Below are 16033 nucleotides of genomic sequence, written 5' to 3' on the forward strand. Positions count from 1 at the left end.
AGCTATGCCAGAGAGAATAGGCAGGACTTCCCGGCAGAGAGAGAGAGAAAAAAATGAGAGGAGTAATCTAGGTACCCGATTCTCCAGCGAGACACTGAGAGGAAACAGGAGGTTTGGGATGGCAGAAATGCAATGCAACATGGCAGAATGAAGATTAATGTACATGGGTTAATTAAAGTTTTAAGAGCTAGCTAAGCTAAGGCCAAACTTTCATATTTTATAACGAATCTCCATGTTGTTATTTGTGAGGTGGCAGCCCAAAGGGCAATCCGGCTACAATAGTGAAGAGATGTCATTTCTGTATAGTAATGGTAAATTACTATCATACTCCTTGACTAGATACTGACATGAACAGATAGGAATTTGCTTGCTCCTGGAGCCACAAAAACAAAATACAAGGCAGATGAACCAATGACTGACTGTGACTTACTGGCAAGATTCTGGCACATCTGTCTATTGTGGGCAGCTACAGGGCTTCTCACTGACTTCGCCTACTCTCTCCCCCTCTCTGTGCTTAGAACTCCCACTTTGCCCTCTTATGCTAAGCCATAATCTGTCTGAAACAGATTTATTCATAAACCAATCAAAGCATCACATAGACCGAAGGAATTCCCATACCATGTTGGTATCACTTCTGATTATAATTGTTAAAGTAGAAAAAGATGAGTGTATAATTTAAAGGCATATGACAAGTCCAATTTTATTTCTAGAAAGTTTTTATGGTATTAAAAATATAATAATTTTAAAAATCAAATCAAAATGCTGACAGTTTTTTTTGTTTATCTATCTAAATATCAAAGTCATCATCAAACAGACTAATTTCAAGGAGGAGCTAAAATTTATAAAGTTAGTTGAAGGTAAAACGAGTCTGAACTTTGCTTCCTTGACTGTCAGACCATGAGAATGCTGAGGGCAATAGGATAATGGCTTGCTGCTGTGGTCCTGCTTTCACAAAGCCCTGGGAACAGGAAAGAGGATTTTGCTCTTCGCGGATGTAGCCACAGGGAGAAATGCCACAATGTCAGCACAGTCTTACATAATCTGGATGTCTCGGTAATCCAAAGCAGTCCTATTAAATAATCATAATAGTGGGGTGGAAACTCTATACCCAGTCATGGGAAGAAGCTGGGTAAATTAAACAAAAACTTAGCTACGGGGATTGCCAATATCTAAAATAATTTTTAAAAGTAGAAGACAGAAGAAATTGTGGGCACAAAGAGGGCCACAGAGATGAAAGCATGTATCCAGCAAAATTCAATCTAGAACCTTGCGATGATGCTGTGGCAGCAGAGTTTAGTAGCATTTGGAAAGTGGCCTTCTTCAGTATGCCATTCACATATGCTTAATTTCTCAAATGCATCCAGACTGTACCATAATTGGTTTGTTCCTGTGATTCCTTCCCATCTAAAACACTCAAAAACAGTAACGCTTATGTGTGGTTTGTGCTGAATTGGTGAACAAAGACTTAAAGACATGTATATAAAAATAAATCCTCTGTTGCAACCCGGAACTCATTAAGTATGAGTTTTGATACATATCAGAAGGGATGTGATGCTTAACACAGTTCAAAGTGATGGTGGCATTGGTAATAAGATTGGTTTTAAGAACAACAGAGCTGATACCACTAAGCCTGCAGCATACACAGACTCTTGGGTGGTCTCTACTCCATACCTGCGTGAGGGTTAAGAAGAGAAAGTCAGCTCTCGGAAGGAATGAGTACACACTTCCCAAGGGAGAGGAGAGTAAGGAACGGTCAAGTGTGGCATGAGCTCCTCACTGAAGAGCTGCAGCCAGTGAGACCCACTCCAATGTAGACTATGGGCGTTTCAAGGGAGAGTCACAACTAATTGCATTAGCATTAACCATATATGCCCTAGCAGTGGTTCTTAAGGCACACCTCAAAGGTTACTAGGACAGTTTTATTTTTCTATCCTGTTGGCAGCTTTGGATATTTGTGAGCCACCATTTGGGAGCTGGGTCTTAAACCCAGTACCTCTGGAAGAGCAGCCAGTGCTCTGAACCAACAAGCCATTTCTCCAGTTCCTGTCTATTGTTTTCCATTTCAATTTAACCAACCTTATTTTTAACCAATCATATTTTCTTATCAGTTTTATTTTACTTATTTGTTTAATAATCTCATGTATATTTATAAACAGCAACAAAAACTAAATAAACCTTCCTTCCTTGTCAGCATTAAGAAGTAGGATTTATATAAACTTCTTTTCCATAATTTTTAACCTCTAAGAATGGCATGATCTTTAAAAAAAAGGGGGGGGGGAATGGAAAATATTAAGACATTCTCTTAACTCTAGGAAAGCAAAAAGGATAAAGCATAGACTTGCGTTCCAAGAGCTTATAGTATGATTACATAGAAATACAAACTTCCAAAGAAGGTTTCAACATAAGAAAACAAATCAGTAAGGGCCTAATAATGACCCCACAGAAACCAACAAAGGAATTTAGGAAACCTTTTGTCTTTTTATAGCAAACAAGGAAACTGGTAAGAGTTTCATGAAGGAAGTAGGATTTGAGCTGTTCAGAAAAAAATATTCTCTTTCTCTGAAATGAATTCTTTAACTCATTCATTTTCCCTCTTTCATTTAACACGTTTGGTGATTACATTCTTAGGACTTTGTGGACCATGAAATATGAATATTTATAAGGATATCTTCATATGCTTTCTTTGTTCTTGCCTTCATTTCAAATCACTGCCATATCAACAAAGAAGCAGAATAAGAGTTGTGCATGAGGGCCGGAGAGATGGCTCAGTGGTTAAGAGCACTGGCTGCTCTTCCAGAGGACATGGGTTCAATTCCCAGCAACCACATGGTGGCTCACAACCATCCATAATGAGATATGGTGCCCTCTTCTGTCCTGAAAGTGTACATGCAGGTAAAACACTATATATGCATAACAAATAAATAAACAAACGAATGAATGAATGAATAAATAAGTCTTTGAAAAACAAGAAGAGTTGTATGTGATACTAAGTATTGAAATGATTGGGGCTCTCCCAGATCTCCAGATTCTTTCAGAATGGATCCAAAATTTCCACTCAAGGGAATGAGAAATCTGTCAGGTGAGATGGGTGCGTTTGCAATGCCATGTACAGAAATCCACATTAATACCACAGAGTCAGTACCACCATGGCATAGAGAGATTAGTGCTCTTACACAATTACATAGTTCTGTATCTTAATATTTCTAATTTGGGTCGGGCTAAGATTTTAATATAGAGGATTTAGTACTTTACTCAACATATTACAAATACTAAGAGCAGTGTCAAGTTCTTAATGGAAGTTACCTTTGTAAGTAAGTACGATACACAGTAGAAAGGAGTTTCAAGAAGGGAAATGTTTTTAATAAGTAAATGATGTGGGATTCTCCTTTGTATGCTTTGAATATGTTTTATTACCATTGGTTAATAAAGAAACTTCTTCAGCCTATAGCAGGGCAGAATATAGTCAAGCTGGAAGATATATATATATATATATATATATATATATATATATATATATATATATTAGAGTTAGGGAGATGCCATGTAGCTGTTGAAGGAGAAAGATGCTTGTAGTAACCTTACCTGTAGATCACAGCCTTATGGTAAAATAAAAAAAAATAAATAGAAATGGGTTAGGTTAATTTAAGATGTAAGAGTTAGTTAACAAGAAGCCTGAGCTAATAGGCCAAACAGTATTGTAATTAATACAGTTTCTGTATGATTATTTTGGTCTGGGAAGCCGGGAAACAAAAGAGCATCCTCCGTTTACATGTAAAGCTGTGCCTTGTTCCTGAGCTAACACACAAGGTCTGCTTTTTGGAATAGAGAATAGACATACTGATATGATGAAGAAATAGGCTGCAACAATTAGTAGATATTATACCTGAAAATTTTTATTATAAAGAAAAGAATTTTATCACTATATTAAAATCATATGGAGTTGATAGAGATTGTTGAAAATGGAGATGATATATTTTGAGAAGTTTAAATTGCTACAGTGGGTAGTGTATTTGTGGGACCCAACATACAGAAGAGAATGTACTGGGTTAGACTTGTATAGCATTCCATAAAGCAGTAAGGGTACAGCAAAGATGAAGCATCTGAAGAGGCCACAGGAAGAAGAGATGGAAATGATATGATGTAGAAACTTGGGCAGTGGAATAGTGGAATAACTCCCTGACTGCAAACAAGATGAGAGAGGGATTGGAGATTACTAGATATCAGTTTTGACCTTGGATTTTCAAGGATACAGAGGACTGAGGCAAAATGTACTTGGTAACATTTTATTTGGAGATGACATCTTAGAGAAGCAATAATGAGGGTAAATGGATGACAAATAGAGAAGGAATAAAATAAAACACTGGGTGGCCACAGCTTTATCAGAAACACAGATGGTTGCTCAGGCACATTAGAAATTCTTGGAAAGGCTATATGGAATCATTTTGGCTCATAAACATCTAAAATAGGCAAGAGGAGATTTGAGTAGATTTTATCTGCAGCCACCTGCTTTCTCCCCTCTTCTATCAGTCCAAGTTTGTCTCATAGAGCATTAATTTTCAGATACTTATGGAATATGTTTCCCGAGTTTTTGTCCAGCTTCAGTGCATCCATATCCCCAGAGAGATCCAAATACATCTGAGATTCAAGGTGAGTCATATATCTGCTATTAGAGCGCTCCCTCTCTCTGTTTGCCTGCCTCGGGAGCTGGCTAGGAAAGTCATTATAATTGCCTGGACATGATTGTTCATATCTTTTAATAGCCGATAAGCATCTGGAAGGCCCCAGGTGGAAGGTTAGAAGTGTACACAGAAGTATTAGAGAGGGGAAGAGTGGTTCTCCAGAGATCTGAGCACCGAGGGCAACTGTCCACACCAGGAAGAAGGTAACAGAGCTCAGGTTCTCTATTTTTTTCTCCGAGGGTGATCAAAGTCTCCTCTGTGGTTGCAATGGCATGGGACATTCCGGGTTTCCATCCTGGCTTGTTGTGAACAAACAGTGTAGGGCTGGAGAGATGGCTCAGTGGGCAAAAAGAGAATGTTTCCTGCTCTTACAGGAGACCAGAGTTTGCTTACCAGCACCCTTGTCAGGAGATTCACAACCTCCTATAGCTGTAGGTTCTCCAAGAGCACTTGTACACATGTGCACATACATGCACACACACACACACACACACACACACACACACACATAAAGTAGTAAATAACTTTTTAAAAGGAAAAACTACAGGCCAGTGGATACAGAGAAATGCGAAACTGTGGTATGATCAGTTACTATGGGAACGTTGGCAGCGTTAATGGGGATAAGGAACAGAACGTGCAAGTTGAAATTGGAGTTTCCCTGGGAACAGAAAGCTTTACAGAATTGACTGTGACCCTGTGGTGTTATCCTGTGGTGCAGATCTCTAAAAATTGTAGACCAGTGAAAAGCTAACAGTTGAAGAAACTGTGAAGCCAATGTGCTAAAATGTCTCCTTTTGGTCAGAGTGGAAGGTACAATTCACGGAGGTTTAACAGTTTTATAAATGACACAAAACAACATGTAGAAGTGAGATGAAGAAATTCCTGCTTGCCAGGCTGCTAACCACATGGAAGGCATGGGCCACCTGGGCTCTCATTCTTAATTTGATGATGAAATGTTTCAATGACTATCTCTTAAATAAAATGCCTTGAAAAGGTATTTCCCAGGGTCCTGTCCATCTCTCGTCTTCCTCTACTCTCTGATGGGTTCAGTAGAGCAATCCAAGTCCAAGGATAGAGATTTGTAAACGGTGTTTAAGATAGCTGAAAATCAAATTGGTGGTGGAGAGTAGGAAGTCAATGGTTAAGCTGCATGCTACATCTTGGTACAAAGTTAGAAGTAAGAAAACCCATAGAGGTTATCCAGCAAGAAGAGAGAAGTGAAGTAAAGAAGAAGAGGGAAGTAGCCAAGACTGAAGCTAGAGAACTGAGGAACGGGGAATATGAACTTCTCCTAGGAGGAGGGGCAGGCAGCAAAGGAAAGGATGGGCACTGTCTGCGAAAGTAACCAAGGGAGCTCAGAATTGCTTGAAGATGTGTTTCAGGCTGAATAGTTACCCAAGAAGTCATGGAGGTATTAACCAATGAGTTAGAAAAAGGGGATGGAGAGACTGGCCAACAGACTGGGCAGGAGCAAGGTCAGTTATTGGGAATGGAAAGTATCGGAACAGCTACACTTGGAGAGGAGAATATAGAAAATGCAGAAGAGAGACTGGGCTGTATAGATATGAGACTCCTGCTCTTTTGGAGATTATATGCTAACAGGAGTGAAGTCATCAATAAATAAAAACAATGAATGAGCAAGTTACTTAGTAGGCATGAAAATGAAAAGAAGGTAGAGACAGAGAAAGCAGAATTCCAAAGAAAGCATAGAATGAAATATAAATTTTGCATGTGGTGTAGGCTCAGACTTTGTGTTGTTGACATAACATAAGGTAGGGGAAGATTTAGTTAACTCATTTTCAGTTCATTATAGCAGAGAGGGTATAACGCAGTCCCTTATCTTATGGCAGAAAGGAAGTAGAGAAAAAGGGGAACCAGGCATCCATTCAAATGTGTATCCCTTTTGACTTACTTCCTCTAAATTCTGGATTCTAGAGAGATCCTGTTCTCAACGTCTTCATCACCTCCCAAAATATCACCATAAACTTGGGATCAAGCATTCAGAACACCAGGCACAGGGACCATCATCACATCCAGATTATAAAATAGCCATTTAGAAATTTGCTTCAAGATTGATGGGGACAAAAGATACACAGGGCAATAATTTTTTTCAGAGGAGACAGTGAAAGCAGACTCTGTGCTGGAACATGGAGTATGTGAGGAAATGCAACAACATTGACTCTTCCTCTCTGTTGCATTGTGTTGCTGGAGATGAGCCTTTTTTGGACTTTAGAGCTGGGGAAGCCCAACCTCCATGTGATAGCTAGAAGCAGGGATGACCCATTTTCTCTTTTGCACAATGCTACTAAAATATAGGCATCTGTATAACAAGTATCAGCTGCAAAAATTTTGGGTTATTAAGAAAATATAAATTTTACTCAAAATTTATATAAAAACCTTATATAAATTTTAGTCAATATAATCTGAGTCTAGAAGGATAGTCTTAAATGGAATGGATAGAACCTAGTTTCATGCTTTTGTGATTTAGGTCTGCAGCAGGATAGGTTCTTGTCTGGAAAAAAAAACTGGTTTTCTGAGATTTCAGTAGGAGCTGATAGCTAAAGATTTCAGCATCAAAATGCATTCTCAGTAACTGATGGAGGATTCTTTTGAGAACAAAATACAGTTTTCTTATTAAAATGCCTGGCTAGATAGACTCTTGAGAATTTATAGGCTTTCATGGGAGCTTCGGACTTGCAGTTACAAGTCTGAATTAAGCTTCCTTGAGGAATCAGGGTGCCCTAGGCTTGGGTCTAAGTTACATAGGAATTATGAGTAGTTGTGAAATTGATTAAAGGCAGAAAGAATATTATTTTAAAAAGAAAATTTAGATGTATTTATTTATATTTTCGGTGTATGAGTGTTTTGCCTGCCTATATGTGTGCTTTCTACCTGTGTAGCTGGTGTCTGCCAGTGTGGAAGACGGATTTGGATTCTCTGAGTCTCGAGTTAAAGATAATCATGAGCCACCATGTCAGTTCTGGAAATTGAACCTGGGACTCTGTAAGAGTAGTAAGTGTTCTAACTCCCAAGTCATTCCCAAGTCTGGTCCAGCTCAGAAAGAATATTATTAACAATGGTTATTTGTTAATTTATTGCATACATACAATTTAGTACTGTTGACACATTCCAAGAGTATTATTATCCCTGGCATGAAGTTATCCCCAAAGCACAAGGAAAAATTCTTTAATAAATATTTCATAAATACCTAGAATAATAAAATAAAATAAGACTTTGCTAAATCACGGCAAGTTCGTTTGTTTGTTTGTTTGTTTTTTTTTTTTTTGCTAATAATCATAGGAACAAGTTGTAAAAACTAAAATCATTACAAAAAAGCCCTGTTTCCTTTTTCATTCTAATAATAAATAATTTGAAGCAGTAGATTTATAATGAAAGATACTGACAAAGCCCAAAAACCTTGATGAGACTGTCAGAATTATTTGATTAAGCTTTCTGGTATCTTTTGTGGCTTTTACATATTTGTTTATAAGAGCTCAGCTAGGAATGTTTAATTTATCAAAACAAAGTTATCTCCCAACATGTTCTTATAAACAACATTAAGACCGCATTATCTAAGATGAATTCCTGTCCAAATATGATTGGGAATTGATGCTAATAAATTTCCAGGCCATATTGCTAGTGAAATTCAAGCCTTATAAAAATTTCTACTAACTCACTGTGTCAGAAGACTATTAATGCGGTCATCATCATCCTGGGTAACAGATGTCTCCACAATTTATAGAGGAGTTTCAACTTGTTTCTGACTTACTGTATAAAAGCCTAGAACTTCAGTGTTGGTTGGATGTTGGATGCCTCCTTATAAATCCAAAGAAAAGAAAAGTAGGTAGGAGAGATTGCTTGCTTATTAAGAGCACTTACTACTCTTGGAGAGGTCCCAGATTTGGATCCAGCTCTCACATCAGGTGTGTCTCACAACTAACTCTAACTCCAATTCCAAGAGATCCAATGACCCCAGGCCTCCCTGGACACCTGCACACCCATGGGGCAAAGAAAACTCCTCCAGGTGCACACACATGCACAGAAATTAGAAAGTTTTTAAGAGAGAAGAAAAGAAGGGAAAAAGGAATTGGAGAGATAGGGTGAGGAAGAGGTGGGTGCAAACATCTTACATTGAATATCTTTAAATAGAGAGAAAGCAAGAGGTCAGAGAGGCAAATAGGCCAGCAGTTAAGAGCATGTACTGGATTTTACAGAGGATCTGAGTTTGGATCCCAGAACTCAGAGTGAATGGCTTACGACTGTATCTAACCCCAGTTCCAAGAGATCTAACACCCTCTTCTGGCTTCCACAGGCACCTGTGCCCACATGGTGCATATAAAATCACACAAGCATGCAAATTAACATGAATTTTTTTTAAAAAAAAAACCTTTAAAATTTCCTCTCCAAAATATGGAGATTAGATTGAGGTAACCATGCTGGTAAGTGTGTGAACAGCTAAGACTTTGAAGGAGGATTTGTCCTTTCATTATCTAAAGGGGATACTAAAGGACAAATGAGAAGGTTTATTATCCACATGAACTGAACATGAACTGAACAAGACCTAGAGAGTAAGTCTAAAGTATTTAATCAAAAATGAATTCTGAGCCAGGTAGTAGTGGCACATGTTTTTAATCCCAGCCCTGGGAGGGAGGGGCACAGAGACAGGTGGATCTCTGTGAGTTCGAGTCCAGCTTGGTCTATAAAGTGAGTTCCAGGACTGCCAGAGCAATTACACAGAGAAACCGTGTCTTGAAACAAAACAAAACAAAACAAAACAAAACAAAACAAAACAAAATGGATTCTGACGTCAGGTATTACTTTCCTGATGAAGTATCAACTCTATATTACCACTAGGTCAGTTAGTCATTTGCTGCTACCTCCTGACTATAACATTGGCCACCCATGGAAAGGACTTATACACAGTCTCAGGTTTGGGCATATAATCTCCCTTAAGTTTTTCCACCCATATTATAATCCGGTATGATGGGATTTATCTCTGTCATAACACAAGGAAAAGAATCCATATCGGCGCAGTAATTTTCTGGCTCCACTAATCTCAACATTGTGCAAGGTAATTAGGAGCCGGCTGTTCATGTGTTGCATAACTGAGATGGTTAGGGCCGTGAGTCATGCTGTCGGCAGCGTTTCCTTTAGTGCAGCGTCTTTCAGCCACAGAACGAGCCTTTGTTTTTTCCTATTATGTGGAAGGAATTGAAAACTGGCTGTGATGATCTAGCCCCGTGAGGCCTGTTGTGAAAGAAGTACATGTCTATGCTCTTCAGATAGCCTTATGTTTGTCTGTCACTCATTCTTTTGATGGCAAGCAAGCATAGCTCAAGGCATGGGCAAAAAACTTGTTCAACCTTTTTGTTTTTCTGTTTTTGTTTTTGATCCCTGTTTTTCTTTGATTTCAAAGAATTACTTGGATGACTACAGTTCTTCTCAGGTCTCTTGCAGTTTCTCTTCTTCTTCTTCTTCTTCTTCTTCTTCTTCTTCTTCTTCTTCTTCTTCTTCTTCTTCTTCTTCTTCTTCTTCTTTAGATGTGTATGGTGTGTAGTTTGTTCCTGTGTGCATATGCACGTTTACATGGATAGGAGTACATGTACAGATGTCTCTGTGTGTGCAAGCCTGTGTTTACGGAGATCTGAAATTGACATTGGCCATCTTCTCAATTGATCTTCTAGCCTATTCCCTTTCAAGTCAGGATCTCTCAATCAAACACAAGTGATTAATTTTGCTTGTCAACTTGCTCCAGAGATATGCTTTACAGAGCGAGAATACAAGTGAGCAGCCATGTCCTCCTGGCCTTTACGTTGGTGCTGAGGATCTAAACTATGATCATTTTGCTTGTGCGGAAATTCCTTTACCTTTTGACCTGTTTTCCTAGGATTCTAGAAATTCCTTTTTTAAACTATTTTGATTCTTTGGGATTTCTTACATAGTATATATATATTTTTAAATCATACTCTTTTCCATTCCTCAACTCCTCCAAGATGCCCCCACTTTTCTCTCTTAACAAATAGAAACAGAAGAAAATTGCAAATCAAAAACATGGCATCTGGTATTTTTGTTGTCTAGCTACTCATGAGCAGAGAGCCTGCCTTGAAATACAGCTGATATACCCAATGTCTCTCCAATGAAGACAATAGATAGTTTTCTCTTATGGCAGGTACATTTTTAAATAACTTCTTGGCTAGGCATGGGCCTTTGCGCGCTTCCCCTCGTCTGTGCTGGTATTTTTCTGGCTTGAATTTGCACAAGTCTTGTGTATTGCTCAGCCCTCAATAGAGAAACTTCTCCTTGTAGTGGCTGCTAATTCACACAGAGACCCACAGTTGGACAATGTGCAGAGAGCAGGAGACTTTGGAGTACTCGCTCAGCCCTGGATGGGTGTCTCTTACATTCCTCCCCTCAAGGCTAACAGGTCTAAGTGGAAAAGGAGGCAGATGGATTACCAGAGTCAGAGGGGATGACGGATTTTAAAGAAACAGCATTTTCAGACATAACACGCAAATGCACATACGATCTCTTGTACTTCTTTTTTGTTTTTTTCTTTTTTTATTAAATTATATAATTTTACAAATTTTAACCCCCTCCCCTACCTTCTTTTCCCCTTCCCCTCCCTCCACCCTCCGCCCCCCCCCCGTCCCTCTCCAGTCCAAGGAGCAGTCAGGGTTCCCTGTCCTGTGGGAAGTTCAAGGTCCTCCCCCATCCATCCAGGTCTAGGAAGGTGAGGATCCAAACAGACCAGGTTCCCACAAAGTCAGTACATACAGTAGAATCAAAACCCAGTGCCATTGTCCTTGGCTTCTCAGTCAGCCCTCCTTGTCAGCCACGTTCAGAAAGTCCGGTTTGATCCCATGCTCCATCAGTCCCAGTCCAGTTGGCCTTGGTGAGCTCCCATTGGATCAGTCCCATTGTCTCCGTGAATGGACGCACCCCTCACGGTCCTGACTTCCTTGCTCATGTTCTCCCTCCTTCTGCTCCTCATTTGGACCTTGGGAGCTAAAAGAATGTTTGCTACAGATGTATTACAGCAAACACATGTTCACCCTTGGCCATGGGTGCTGTCTGTGTTCTCAAGCAGTGTGATCTGACTTTGGGGGTCCTGTGACTAAGAGGTACACTGGTCAGGTAGACTAGACCTTCTATTGTGTTTTTTCTAAACGTGTTTTTTCACAAGCACTAAATATTTGTTGTTATATGGGAGAATAGTGAATAAAAAGAGGCACAGTGTTGCCTTATGTCTAGTTTACTTAGTTTATGGTACTGGAAATTTAACCAAGAACCCTGTTGTTAGCATCCAGGCACACCTGGCCCCGCCTCTTGGAGACCTGACAGAATGCCTTCACCCCTGTGTCATGCCTGCCTGCAGGGCAGGCATCTCCCTGTCCCTTTAAAAGGCAGAACTCCACCTACCTCTATCTCTTTTCCTCTTCCTGTTTATCTCTCTGCATCTCCCTCTGTCTCTCTTCCCACCTCTCTCTTTAACCTCCCCCTTCCCTTCTCCCAATAAAACCTCTCCATGAGAGCTCTGTTGCAATGGCATGGCTCTCTCTCTCTCTCCTGGCGTTTTAAAAATCATAACGCCTGTACCTGCTAAGCAAAACCTCTACTACTGAGAAATAATACTCCACCTCTTCTGTAAATGAAATTATGTGTGTGTGTGTGTGTTGTGTATGTGCATTTGAGTGCACATGTGCATGTGGTGGAATACACACACACACACACACACGCACGCACACATATATGTATATACAACTTGCGGACGTTGGCCCACTCTCTACTCGAAATGGGTAGCGGGGATTGAACTCAGATGGAAGACTTGGCACCAAGCACTTTTATATGCAGAGCCACCTGGCGAGCCCTTCTCTATTTTATTTTGAGACAGGGTGGGTCTCAGTAAATTAACCACGGTATTTTCAAACGTGTGAGCCTGCTTCCTTGACTCTCTAGTAATACCCATTTATCATCATGCCTGGCAGGATTTTTATCGCTAGGAGCAGGACAGCTTGAAAGGGACCTTGTCAGTATTCAAAGGTTTCCCAAAGATGAGACGTGGGCGGTAAAGAATTAAAATGTACCCCGCAATCAGTGCTGGGCTAGAGAACAGGCTGAACCCCCGATATGGAGAGAAGAGGAATGTGTCTCCCGCGAAGAAACTGCACACAGTCTGACAGCTCTTCTCCCAGCATGTGCCTACTTCGGGGGGGGGGAGGGGGGCTTTTGTTTCACCGTTCCTATAAAACTGTAACCCTGCTACAGGAGAGGGGAAGGGGACGGGGTAGGGGTGAGGTATAAGAAATTTCTCTCCTCAGTTCTTGCCAAACTGCAATGAACCTGTTTTATCTATCTATCTATCTGTCTGTCTGTCTGTCTGTCTGTCTGTCTGTTTATTTTAAAAACCAGTTTTTGTTTCCTAATCTCTTTGGAACACAGAGAAACCGAGGCAGTGCGTTTACGTTCTTAAGTGGCCCGTGCTACTTCAGATTTGGGCAACCAGCAGCACAAAGCTATGCGAGCACCCAAGGTTGGAATGTAGGGGAATTCTCAGCCAGGCAGGAGCGCTGGGCAGAGAGGAAGGCCTTATGCAAAGCCTTAGAGAATTAGCATAGGAGAAAAACAAGTTGGCGAGGAGAAAGCCTGAAGGATCTGCTGAGGCTGACAGACACAGGTTTGCGCATTGGCACAGGTGCAGCCCTCTCTGGAGTAGAAAGTAACTTCCACCCACACCTTCTCTGTCACTTGTTGGGAGATGCAGATAGCCTGTCCCCCTCCCCCGACCTGTAAGAAAAGCACCCACTCTCTTCGTGTGGGCCGGATTCTCCTCAAATTCCCGTCCACATTGTCTGTCTGCCCATGATGTTACCAATGTTACCAATTCTTCTAATGAACTTCTTACCCCCAACAGTTTGTGCCAGCATCAGTACAAACCCGACATCCAAGGCCTTTCTGTATGCAGAACCACGATGAATCCCAGAGGGCAAGCTCAGGAAAACCCTGCTTTGCAAAGAGTCTTAATAGCCGATGCTAGGGGGGGAAAAAAAAAAAAACAACAACAACAAAAAACCAATTATGTTATGGCTTCTGCCCTTGAGCTGGTAAACTCTTCTCTGCCCTAGGCCACTTGTGCACCCTTAGAAGTGTCCTCCGAACTTCCGTGTCAGCTGATCTCAACAGCTGCTGGGAGCTTTCTCCCTTGTTTCTCTCCCCTTCCTGTGTTGGTGGCCTATAAATGCAGGTATAGGAAAATGGCTTTAAATTTGAACCTGGTCCTATTTGTGAGGAGTATAAAGTAGCTATTTGCTTTTATGATTTGGAAAACTCTAGGCACCCTCTCAAGGGCTGGACTTTCAGCTGTTCTGTGTTTTTTGTGCCGGTTTATACAGAAGTCTTGAGAGAAACCAAGTACTTTAAAAACGCTTGCTATTTTCTAGGCTTGGTTGACACATTTGCTGAATGAGTTTTGGTTGTTTTTCAGGGAAGTGCACAGTTTCTTTGATAGAATAATTCACTTTGATAGCTTCTCTGCACAGCTTGACTTGACAATCCCAGGTTTAGAGTTTGGTTGCATCTATACCTTTATATTTGAAATGTGGCTGCTGTTTTTCCTTGGGTTAATGTATACTGCCAGTTGATAGGACACGAACCTTTTCTGCTGTCTGAGGATTGGATAACTTGGGTTACTGGTCTTGTGTAATAAAGACTCAGGGCTAGCATTCCCAGGATCCTCTCATTAAATCAAGGTAACTTTTTTTTTTTTTTTTTTTGGCTTTTCGAGACAGGGTTTCTCTGCAGCTTTGGAGCCTGTCCTGGAACTAGCTCTGTAGTCCAGGCTGGACTCGAACTCACAGAGATCCGCCTGCCTCTGCCTCCCGATTGCTGGGATTAAAGGCGTGCGCCACCACCGCCCGGCTAATCAAGGTAAATTTTGGAGCATGTTCCTATTGTGACAAAGAAAAACAGCAGAGCTCTCATTTTATGGCAAACAAGAGATAGTTTGTTCTGGAGCCATGTTTGAGTAACCACAGCCCAGGAAGACAGAGTTAAGTGACCCAAAATTTCATGTCCCAACATCGAAGCAGTTAAATGAAGAAAGTCATAAATCAAGGCCAGTTTAAGAAAATGTCATCAGAGGCAGTAACAGCAAGATGGGGAAAAGGTTTACTCAGATGTTCCCTTGCTTTCTTAGGTTTTGGGTTGATGAAAGATAAGGAGTGATCTGCTAAGTTAATAGATTCTAAAAGTTCATTTGTTCTTCTTCTTTTTTAAAAAATCTATTTACAAGATATCAGTTCCCATACGAAGGTGGGCAAGGCGGTGACACTAGCCCAAGAAAAAGCTCTTGACTTCTGGACTGACAACATTCAGCCTCTCCACATCTCTGCAGTTCTCATTAGTCATTCTCAGTTGACACAACTTCTATCCAAGAATTCTCATCGGCAATTGCAAATTTTTATAGGCGTGGGGAATAGTCTGTGCTCAGTTGGTAGCCTAGGGAGAATTTTAGTTGGCTGGTTGTTTTGTGGTGTGAGAGTGCCCTCAAAATGAAAGCCAGCTTTTGGTATGTGCCATTTTGTGATTTAATTGTGTCCATGATAGTTGTCTTGATGGAGGCCACAAATTTGAGATTTATCAACATAAGATTTCACTTGACTCCAAGCAAAAGAGGAGCATGCTATCTACTCTGTGCACCTGCAGATGATTAGGGTATTAAAGGTTAATACTGGGACTTTTCACCCACGAGATGTCTACAGAGGCCTCATAATCACATCAGAAGAACATAGTCCATTTCTGAGTTTGAAGGAGCACATCTGAGAGGTGCTCATAAGTTCTGATGACCCTCCACCAATTTTAACTTTTTCCATTTGGCATTGGGCTAAGACACATTAAAAGGGCTCTCTGACCTGGACCAGCAAGTCATTCATAAGTGACAGGGTCCTAAGTGGGAGGTGTCCAGGAAATGAGAAGATAAAGAAGATAAAAGTTAGAAAAGATAACAAGGTTTGGGATCAGGAGGTCTTGTACAAGCTGGTGAGTCACACATCTACTTTATTTTCCTTTTTTAAAAAGAAATACACTTTCTATACCATTTTCTTGAAATGAAAGATGGGACAATGTCAGCCAAAGACTATCAGACAACGGGATGAAGTGATCAAGAAGCCAGTGAACAATGTGGCACAAAGGAAACAAAGGGTATCTCAAAAGCATCACTGAAGAGCACACAGTGGCCTTGGAATTTGATAGCTTGGAACCATGCCTTAGCATTGGCTCTCAGGGTCTGAAGTCATAGCTCCCCCAGAGGCCCTGGCCCCAGGCAGGCCATAACTGGCTCTGCTGAGCATGTTTTTGGT

At 40.7% G+C, this 16033-nt stretch overlaps 1 non-coding gene and 1 pseudogene across 1 annotated transcript; both read left to right on the forward strand.

Moving 5' to 3' along the window:
* The window catches only part of LOC119811601, a 28259-nt pseudogene that overhangs the window by 9269 nt on the left and 2957 nt on the right, over positions 1 to 16033 (forward strand).
* On the forward strand, positions 1425 to 1551 carry LOC119813854. The gene has a single exon (XR_005285298.1). It is a non-coding gene; the product is annotated as a small nucleolar RNA SNORA40 (small nucleolar RNA).

Source organism: Arvicola amphibius, chromosome 4 (genome assembly GCF_903992535.2).
Source record: "Arvicola amphibius chromosome 4, mArvAmp1.2, whole genome shotgun sequence".
Classification (NCBI taxonomy): Eukaryota; Metazoa; Chordata; class Mammalia; order Rodentia; family Cricetidae; genus Arvicola; species Arvicola amphibius.